We start from the raw sequence: 10,544 nt of genomic DNA on the forward strand, positions 1-10,544 counted from the left end.
TGGGTCTCTTGTCAAAAAAAAGTCAAATAATTTACCATTTGCCATTTTATTTTGACTTTTATATCACCTATTCCATTTAGAATTAATTTCCTTAACTGTGACCCGAGGAAGGGCATAGGGAGGCCTTTTTAAAAGCGGGAAACTTACCAAGTGGCTCCATATCCTTCCCAGATAGCAGCAGTAGACCCGATTCATTGCTTCATCGATCATTTACTTAAAAAAAAGTCCCACATTTCCTTCAGAGAAGTGAATGTATGGAAGTTGGTTTTTCTTTTTTTTTCTTTTTTTTTTTGAGACAGTCTTGTTCTGTCGCCCATCTGCCTCCTGGGTTCAAGCCATTCTCGTGGGTCAGTCTCCTGAGTAGCTGGGATTACAGGCACACACCACCATGTCCAGCTAATTTTTGTATTTTTAGTAGAGATGAGGTTTCACCATGTTGGCCAGGCCGGCCTCTGACTCTTGACCTCAAGTGATCCGCCTGCCTCGGCCTCCCAAAGTGCTGGGATTACAGGCATGAGCCACCGTTCCTGAGCAAAGTTGATTCTTCTAACGAAAATAAACTTTGGACCTTGGGATAAATTCAATCACTGTGCCCCTTAAGAGGTTTTCACAGAGCGCATTGTAGCAGTGTGCACTTGGCCAGATGAACGCGGTGCAGCCTCTGGCGGGCCTGGTTTGTCCAGAAAGCAGGCAGCCTGCACCTCCTTTCTGTGCTGGATTCTGAGCCCAGAGGCCCGCGTGTGCGTAACCCGCCCCAGGAGCAGCTCTGCCACATTTCTTACATGGAACTGGTTTGGAAACTGGGCCTGAGTCCCAACCTTTACTGGCTCCACTCTGCAAATGTGGAGGGTTGCTGGGCTCAGGAAACAAGGCAGGTAAAACACAGCCCTCCCCACGAGGCGGAGCAAGTGCAGCTGAGGGCAGGATCTTGGGGAACTGGCCCTACCCGGACAGGGCAACAGTGGAGCCAGGAGAACTGGGAAGTTCTCTGAAGGGAGTGAATGTGCCAGCTAGTCTTAAGAGGTGATGAGGAAGCAGCTGAGTGAGAAGGTCAGCACCTCCAAGGGGCCGTTTACCCAGAGGAGGGGTTTGGATCTGACGGGGGAGGCGTGGAAGCCGGACAGGAATGAAAGCAGGGTGCAGTTGGAGGCCAGGCTAAGAGCTCCAGGGCTGGCGAATGAGGCAGGTGAAAGGGCTGAGGGTGATTGAAAATCAACAACAGATGGATGACAGCAGGCCCCAGCAGGATAGATGGAGAGACACACGGGACCCAAGGCAGGTGGAGCAGGCCGATTCTGCAGGGCTTGGAGATGTGAGAGCTGGCGGGGGAGCAACAGGGGTCCGGGACACCTCGGGGTCCTAGCTTAGGGCACTAAGGTGACAGTACTGACACCCCTGCCCCCAGCAGGGAGCCTGGAGGGGAACAAGCGCTGTGGAATGTTGACCTCCCTTTCAGATGTGTTGAGGCTGGAGTCCCAGTGAGGTGACCAGACGTGGACGTCCCAAGTGGGACACTCAGCAGAGGCTGCAGAGGAGACGTGGCCATGGACAAGGCCACCTACGAAAACTGGGGAGTGTGAGAAGGGAGAAGGTCAAGGACAGAGCTGGGGTGACCCCAGTGTTTCGGGGGACCCACAGAAGAGTGCTCAAAGTAGGCGTGAGACACGTGGAGACCCAGGATGTGTCTGAAGGTGCTGTAAGGGGAAGCTGTGTGCACGCCGGGCGATGGGGAGTCAGCCACTCGGAGGCTACTGACGGAAATACCGTTTCAGAAATGGCCCTTGGTTGATCAAGCAGATGTTTACTGTGCCAGGCACATCCAACTGTGTTTGGCAATAGCATCCCTGCAACAGCAACAATATTTCTAAACCCCAACGCATCGTGTTCGTCTCTGGCAGCTTTAAGACTGTGCCCATCATGGTGATATTTAGGTGGACAATGTCCCACAGCACAGCTCCCCACCCACACGCACATGCATGGAAAGTACAACCGTGCGTGCTTTTTCATAAACAGGACCGTGTGCGACGCTGTGTTTTTTCATAAACAGGATTGTGTGTGATGTTCTATACTACTCTCAGTTAGGGATTGGGGTCCTCTTTTTCGTGTCTGTGTTTGTAAATTTAGATCCACGTCCCCATTTGCATCAGCTGCGTGGTATTCTATTGTCTTCCCGTGTTACATTTTATTTGTGCTGAGCACTTATATTTGTGAGATTAATCCGTTTTTGAGATCCATCCACATGTTGTGTAGTAAGAGTGCATTCACTCTGTGGCCATGAAGATGGCATGATTTGTTCATTCATAGCACTGTTGACAGGCTTTTGGGTGCTGAATTAGTCAGCAGGGTTCTCCTGAGAGACAGCACCAACAGTGTACACGTACACGTACACACACACACACACACATAGGGAGAGAGAGAACGAGAGAGTGAGCAAGCGTGAGAGCCAGAGAGGGGCTTCATTATGGGAACTGGCTTAGACAATGACGAAGGCTGAGAAGTCTCAGGACCTTCTGTGCAAGCAGGAGAACCAGGGAAGCCGACACAGCATGGCTCACCCCAAGCCAAAGGCCTCAGAACCAGGGGGGCAATAGTGTTCTCTCAGTCTGAGGCCAAAGGCCTGAGAAACTGGAGCTCTGATACCCAAGGCCAGGAGAAGACAGGTGTTCCAGGCCCAGAAGAGACAGCAAATGTGCCTTTCCTTTGCCTTTTTGTTCTATCCGGGCCCCCAGCTGATTGGATGGTGCCCACTCACATTGGGTGAGGGCGGATCTTCTTACTCAGTCCAGCAATTCAAATGCCAGTCTCTTCTGGAAACACCCTCCCAGACCACACCCAGAGAGAATGCTTTACTGGCCATATGGTCATCCCTTCACCCAGTCAAGCGGACAGCCAAAATCAACCATCACAGCTATTAACACTTTCCAGACTGCGGAGGTTATCAACCTACGTACAGGTGATCTCCTTCAGGCACAAATCCCTTGGCGATGACGTGATTGTGTCCTTAGAATAACCTAGAATTTGGTTTCCTGGATTCCTACACTTTTCCCTTTGACATGGGTAGCCATGCTGCAGTCACCTTGCTTGCAACTTTTGTGTGTGTGTGTGAGTGTGAGATGGAGTTTCCCTCGTCGCCCAGGCTGGAGCGCAATGGCGCGATCTCGGCTCACTGCAACCTCCACCTCCTAGGTTCAAACTATTCTCCTGGCTCAGCCTCCCAAGTTGCTGGGATTACAGGCACCTGCCACCATGCCCAGGTAATTTCTGTATTTTTAGTAGAGATGGGGTTTCACCATGTTGGTCAAGCTATTCTCAAACTCCTGGCTTCAAGGGATCTGCTTGCCTCAGCCTCCCAAAGTGCTGGGATTACAAGCATGAGCCACTGTGCCTGGCCACTTGCAACTTCTTACACCATCACCCAGTCCTGCGGGCTCCCCTATTCTCACGTCCTGGAAGACACTGGGGTGCATCTGTCTTTGATCCTCTGTTTGCAGAAAAGGAAATAAATAGTTTTGATTTTATTTCATCATCTTGAATTATCAATGAATAAAGATATTTTTGAGATATTTGTCAATTGTCTTGATTGTTTAGAATAGATTCATTGATTTAATAGTTGAATAAGTTTCATTTTCATAATCTGTTTTCCAACTTACATGGAGTGAGAGTCCTTTTCATTTCACAAGTTTTGATAGATGCACAGTCATCACCACACTATCCAGATAAAAAGCAGTTCCATCGCCCCAAAAATTCCCTCCTGCTGCCTCTCTGCAGCTTCTCTCCAACCCAAACTCTAGCAACCACTGATCTCTTCTCCGTGCCGAGGACTTTGCATTTTCCAGAATATTTAAGTGAGATCACTCAGTAAGTAGCCTTCTTCCTGATGCTGCCTTCTTTCTCATAGCACGATGTATTTGAAATTCAGCCACTTGTTGCATGTGTCCAGAGATGATCCTTTTTATTGCTGAGCAGTATTCACTGAAGGACATTCATTTGGGTTGTTTCTACATTTTGGCAATTATGAATAAATCTGCTATAAACATTCAGACAAGTTTGAGTGTGGACATAGGCTTTTCATTTCTTTTGGGTAAATATCTACGTTGAATATATTAAGAATATGCTTACTTTTCTAAGGAACTGTCAAATCTTTTTTTCCCCCCAGAAATGAAGTCTCACTCTGTGGCCCAGGCTGGAGTGCAGTGTCACAATCACAGCTCACTGCAGCCTCGAACTCCTGGGCTCAAGTGATCCTCCCGTCTCGACCTGCTGAGTAGCTGGGACGCACAGGCACGTGCCACCGTGCCTGGCTAATTTTTTTTAAATTTTGTGTTTTAGAGACGGGGTCTTACTATGTTGACCAGACTGGTCTCAAATGTCTGGTCTCAGCCTCCCAATTAGCTGAGACTACAGGAATAAGCCACCATATCTGGCTGGCTAAATCTTCAATTCATCTGAAATTTATTTTGCTATGAGAAGTTGGCTAGAGATTTAACTACGTTTTTCAAAAATTGCTAGGCTTGTACTTCAACACCATATATCGAATAGTCCTTTTTTCTACACGTCTTTAAAAGCATATTTATGATCGCTAAATTTCCTCCCAGGTTCCCTCCCTCCTTCCCGCCCTGCCTTCCTTTGCTAAAAGCACACTGAGCACGTACCAAGAGCCAGGTTCCGTGTAAGTGCTGCAAATCCAGGTGAGCAGGAACGAGTTAATGGGTTTTGCTGTTGTCACTGTTTTGAGACAGGGTCTCACTCCCGTTGCCCAAGCTGGACTTCAGTGGCACAATCATGGCTCACTGCAACCTCCACTTCTGGACTCAGGTGATTCTGTCATCTCAGCTTCCCAGTAGCTGGGTCTACAGGTGTGTGCCACCATGTCTGGCTAATTGTGGTTGTATTATTATTATTATTATTATTATTATTATTATTCTGGCTAATTGTGGTTGTATTATTATTAATTATTATTATTATTATTATTTGTAGAGAGGGGGTCTCTCCATGTTGCCCAGCTTTCTAGGCTGGAGCAATCCTCCAGCCTTTGCCTCCCAAAGTGCTGGGATTACAGGTGTGAGCCACGACACCTGGCCTGAGAGAGTTAAGATGTACCGGTTGACCAGATGCTCTGAAGCACATGGCCCTGGTACACAGTATTTCAGCTTTGCTGTAAAAGTTGAGTGATGGATAGACAGTCAAGGAGGTATGGTGGGAATGGGAAAACAGAGGAAAGAGAGAGCCTGGTGTCGTGAAAACGTGAAAGGAGATCATTGTGGTTGGAGCACAGAATGCAGGCAAGGAGTAACCTGGTTTTATTTCCAATGGGTTGGTTGCTCTATCCCCCTATTTCTGTGCCTGTTACACACTTGGTAATTATCATAGCTTCTTGGTATATGCAAGCTTGAGTAGGGCAGGTCTCCTTTGCTGGTCTCTTGGAAAGTTTTCCTTGCTATTCTAAAGTCAACTTTTATCGAAGTCTAGCATATCTATAAAAAATGCATAAATCCTAAGTGCATGACTTGATGGATTTTCACAAAGTGAGCACACCCATGTGAGCAGACCCAGATCAGGAAACAGAGCACTCAGCATTGAGAACTTTTCCTCATGTCCTCCCCAAGTCCCAGCTGCTGACACTATAGAGTACACTTGCCTATGACTCAATCTTCTATACATGTGATTTTACAGTACCTTCCTGTACAACATGCAAAGCTTCTTCCACTTAAAATGGTAGCAGTGAGATTAATTCCCGCTTTTGCATGTAGCAACAGTTCCTTCATCTTTATTGCTGATCAGTCTTTCACTCATTTATCACTTCATTTCACTGTTGATGGAGTGACGTTTTAGTCCGTCCAGGGTATGATGGACTAAATACCATAGACTGGATGGCTTTCACAACAAAAGTTTTCTTTTTATAGTTCTAGAGGCTGAGAAGTCCAAGCTCAAGGGGCTGGCGGATTCTGCGTCTGGTGAGGGCCCACTTCCTGTTTCACAGACGTCGTCTTCTCTCTGTGTCCCCTACACATGGCAGAGAGCAGAAGTGAGTTCTCTCGGGACGCTTATAAGGGCAGGAATCCCATTCTTGGGGGCTCCACTCTTAAGACCTCAATGAATCCTAATAACCTAACAAAGACCCCACCTCTAATGCCACCAAATTAGGGGGTAGGATTTCAACATACAAATTTTGGGGAGACACCAATAATCAGTCCCTAACAGATGGTTTCTGTTTTTGCCACATAATGAATGCTACACCTCTTTCTTTTTTTTTTTTTTTGAGACAGGGTTTTGCTGTGTCTCAGGCTGGAGTGCAGTGGCACAATCGTGGCTCACCGCAGTCTCTAACCACCCAGGTTGAAGTGATCCTCCTGTCTCAGGCCCCTCTGAGTAGCAGGGACTACAAGCACATGCCACCATACCTGGCTAATTTTTGTATATTTTTAAGAGGCGGGGTCTTGCTATGTTGCCCAGGCTGGTCTCAAATTCCTGACCTCAAATGACCCTTCCATCTTAGTCTCGAAAAGTGCTGGGTTTACAGGCGTGACTACCATGCCTGGCTGCTATGCATCCTTTTATTTCTTCTTTTTTGAGACGGGAGTTTCGCTCTTGTTGTCTAGGCTGGAGTGCAGTGGCACAATCTCGGCTCACTGCAACCTCTGCCTCCCGCGTTCAAGCGATTCTCCTGCCTCATCCTCCTAAGTAGCTGGGATTACAGGCATGCGCCAACATGCCTGGCTAATTTTGTATTTTTAGTAGAGACAGGGTTTCTCCATGTTGGTCAAGCTGGTCTCAAACTCCCAACCTCAGGTGGCCTGCCTGCCTCAGCCTCCCAAAGTGCTGGGATTACAGGCGTGAGCCACTGTGCCCGGCCTGCTATGCATCTTTTGATGCATATATATACTCATTCCTCTGGAGTGTCACCCTCCGAGCAGACCTGCTGGGTCATAGTAGACAGTGCCAAAGCGTTTTCAGGCAGCTGTGACAATTCACACTCCCAACCGCAGTACATACACGTGGCCATGGCCCCATGGCATGGTCTCTCATTGTCATTTTAGCCAATCAGGTGACAGAGGTGTTTCACTGTCAGTTTATTTTCCATGTTTCTCTGATGACAAATAAAATTGGGGACCTTTTCATACTCTCACAGGCCATCTTGATAGCCTCTCTTTTGAGGTCCTTGTTCAAGTCTTTCACCCACTTCATATATGGACTTGTCTTTATCATGCTAATGTATTATTTTATATATTCTAGACATAAATATTTTACCAGATAAACTGCATGTCAAGTTAAAAAAAAAAAAATCCTGCCATGATTGTGTTTAGGATTATGTTGGATTTTATGATCTGTTGAGGAAGAGTTGCAGCCTTGCAGTAGTGTCTCCCTATTCAAGAACAGCCAGGTCAGCAGCACTTACATTAGTAAGAATTACTTCTTGGCCAGTGGTGGCTCATGCCTGTAATCCCAGCACTTTGGGAGGCTGAGGTGGGCGGATCACTTGAGGTCAGGAGTTGGAGGCCAGCCTGGCCAGCATGGTGAAACCCTGTCTCTCCCAAAAACACAAAAATTAGCTGGATGTGGTGGTGGGTGCCCATAATTCCAGCTACTTGGGAGGCTGAGGCAGGAGAATCACTTGAACCTGGGAGGCGGAGGTTGCAGTGAGCTAAGATCACGCCACTGCACTCTAGCCTAGGGTGCAGTGTACTAGTGCTGTATCTAGGGTGATACAGCTAGACTCTGTCTCAAAAAAAAAAAAAAAAAAAAAAGTACTTCTTGCAAGGTGTGGTTCTGAGTAGATTACATAAGTTTGTCCATTTAACTTTCTCAGCAAAACGGTGCTGCTTCAACTTCCATTTTAGGTATGAAAATGGAGAAAAAGGCCAGGCATGGTGGCTCATGCCTGTAATCCCAGCACTTTAGGAAGCCAAGGTGGGCAGATCATGAGGTCAGGAGTTTGAGACCAGCCTGGCCAACATGGAGAAACCCTGTCTCTACTAAAAGTACAAAATTAGCTGGGTGTGGTGGCGGGTGCCTGTAATCCCAGCCACTTGGGAGGCTGAGGCAGAAGAATCGCTTGAACCTGGGAGGCAGAGTTTGCAGTGAGCCGAGATCGTGCCACTGCACTCCAACCTGGGCGACAGAGTGAGGCTCTGTCTTAAAAAAAAAAAAAAAAGAAAAAGAAAATGGAGAAAAAGAGAGGATAGGGAACTTGCCTACATCCAACCAATTCATGGGTGGTAGAGCTGGGATTTGAAATCAGGCAGTTTGGCTTAACAGTCCTGCTTCTTAACCACAATCTTATGCTTGTTTTTTGTTCATTCTACTTTTTTTTTCTTTTCCTCAAGAAGGTTTTTAGTTTGTTTTTTCTTACAGGCCTAGAAATATTCTCATTATACTTGTCTTGGCATATTTTTCCTTTTGTCTTGTTGATACCAGGAGTTATGGGTTTATTTTTCTTTGTATTTCGGACGTGTTGTTCCTGTGAAGAAAAGCTAGTGCTTTTGAATAGTCTGCTTACTAAACTCCTCCATGAATTTTCAGTTTCAGTTTTTTAATCAAGAAAATCATAGCACCTCCCCAAATGGTAAATTTGCCTCCTCTTTTCCCATGCTTATTCTTCTTATTCGATTGCATTGGGAGTATTTAGAGATATGTTAAGTTCTAGTAATGTCTCTTGTTTAATTTTCTTACTCGATTGCATTAGCAGCATCACAGTTCTGGTTCCTGAATTGAATGAGGGCAATTCAGCATTTCATATTGGACATGGTGCTAGTTTGATATACAAAATTGAATAATACTAAAATATTCTCACACCATTTCTTTTTTTAACCAAGAAATGTTATTTGATCAAACATATTTCCTAATAGGTTTGCTAATATTGAAATATTCCAGCATTACTTGGATAAACCTTGCTTAGTCACGGTGTGCTGTTTTTGTAAAGCCTTGATGTATTCTGTCTGTCGATCATTTTAAAAGTTCTGCTTATTTCCTTGCTTGGCCAAAAAACCCCAAGGGTTGTGAGTTGGTTGTAATGGGATCCTCTGATTCCTTCCTTCCTTCCTTCCTTCCTTCCTTCCTTCCTTCCTTCCTTCCTTCCTTCCGCCCTCCCGCCCTTCTTTCTCTCTCCCTTCCTTTCCCTTTCCCTCTTTCTTTCCTTCTCTTCTTCTCTCCTTCCTTTCTTTCCTTTCTTTCTTTCTTTCACAGTTTCCCCCTGTTGTCCAGGCTGGAGTGCAGTGGCATGATCTCGGCTCACTGCAATCTCCACCTCCCCAGGTTCAAGCGATTCTCATGCTTTAGCCGCCCGAGTAGCTGGGATTACAGGCATGCACCACCATGCCCGGGTAATTTTTGTATTTTTAATACAGACAGCATTTCGCTGTGTTGGCCAGGCTGGTTTAGAACTCCTGACCTCAAGTGATCCACCCGCCTTGGCCTCCCAAAGTGCTGGGATTATAGGCGTGAGCCACCACGCCTGGCCAATATGTTTCATTTCCCAATAATAGCATCAAGTTGCTGATAGTGATTTGGATCAGCTGAACCCGCTCCCTCCTTAAGGTTCCTTCACACAAGCCTCAACTCACATGGTCTGCTGGTGACTTCAGGCATCCTGACCCATGACACAAGACAGGTTTTTTTGTTTTATCTGTTTTGAGACAGAGTCTTGCTGTGTCGCCCAGGCTGGAGTACAGTGGTGTGATCTCGGTTCATTGCAACCTCCACCCCACCCCGGTTCAAGTGATTCTCGTGCCTCAGCCTCTGGAGTAGTTGGGATTACAGGCGCCTGCCACCATGCCCAGCTAATTTTTTGTATTTTTAGTAGAGACGGGGTTTCGCCATGTTGGCCAGGCTGGTCTCAAACTCCTGACCACAGGTGATCTGCCCGCCTCAGCCTCCCAAAGTGCTGGGATTACAGGTATGAGCCACCGTGTCTGGCCTCACAAGACAGTTTTAAATATAATAGTGCCCCCTATCCACAGTTTTACTCTCTGTGGCCTCAGTTACCCCAGGTCAACCAAGGTATGGAAATATTAAATGAAAAATCCCATCAATAAACAATAAGTTTTAAACTGTGTGCTATTCTGAGCAGTGTGATGAAACCTCAGGGCATCTGGCCCCATCCCTCCCTGGATGTGAACCATCCCTTTGTCCAGTGTCTCCATGCAGCATACACAACCCGCCCGTCTGGATCAAGAGATAGAAAAATAGTATATACTGGGGTCAGTACTACCTGCAGTTTTGAGCATCCACTGGGGGTCTTGGAAGTATCCCCTGTAATAAGGGTTGGGGGACACTGTATTATTTTGGGTTTCCCCTCAATCCTTTCCCTGAAACAAGGACTTGGATGCAGGCTCCTCTATTTGAGAGTAGACTCCGGGGAGCAGCGGAAGGGAGATGCAGAAGGAGGCCATCTCTAAACAAAGGTGTTTTGTCCTGGCCCTTGCTGTAAACAACAGAGGCTACAAAGGCCCTTCCTAGAAGCCAGACAATGTGCCCCAGCAGGACAGTTCACCTGCGGGGTGGAGAGCAGCTCCCTCTCCCAGTCTCCCAGCTCTGCTTCCACAAGG

Source organism: Rhinopithecus roxellana, chromosome 15, assembly GCF_007565055.1.
Source record: "Rhinopithecus roxellana isolate Shanxi Qingling chromosome 15, ASM756505v1, whole genome shotgun sequence".
Classification (NCBI taxonomy): Eukaryota; Metazoa; Chordata; class Mammalia; order Primates; family Cercopithecidae; genus Rhinopithecus; species Rhinopithecus roxellana.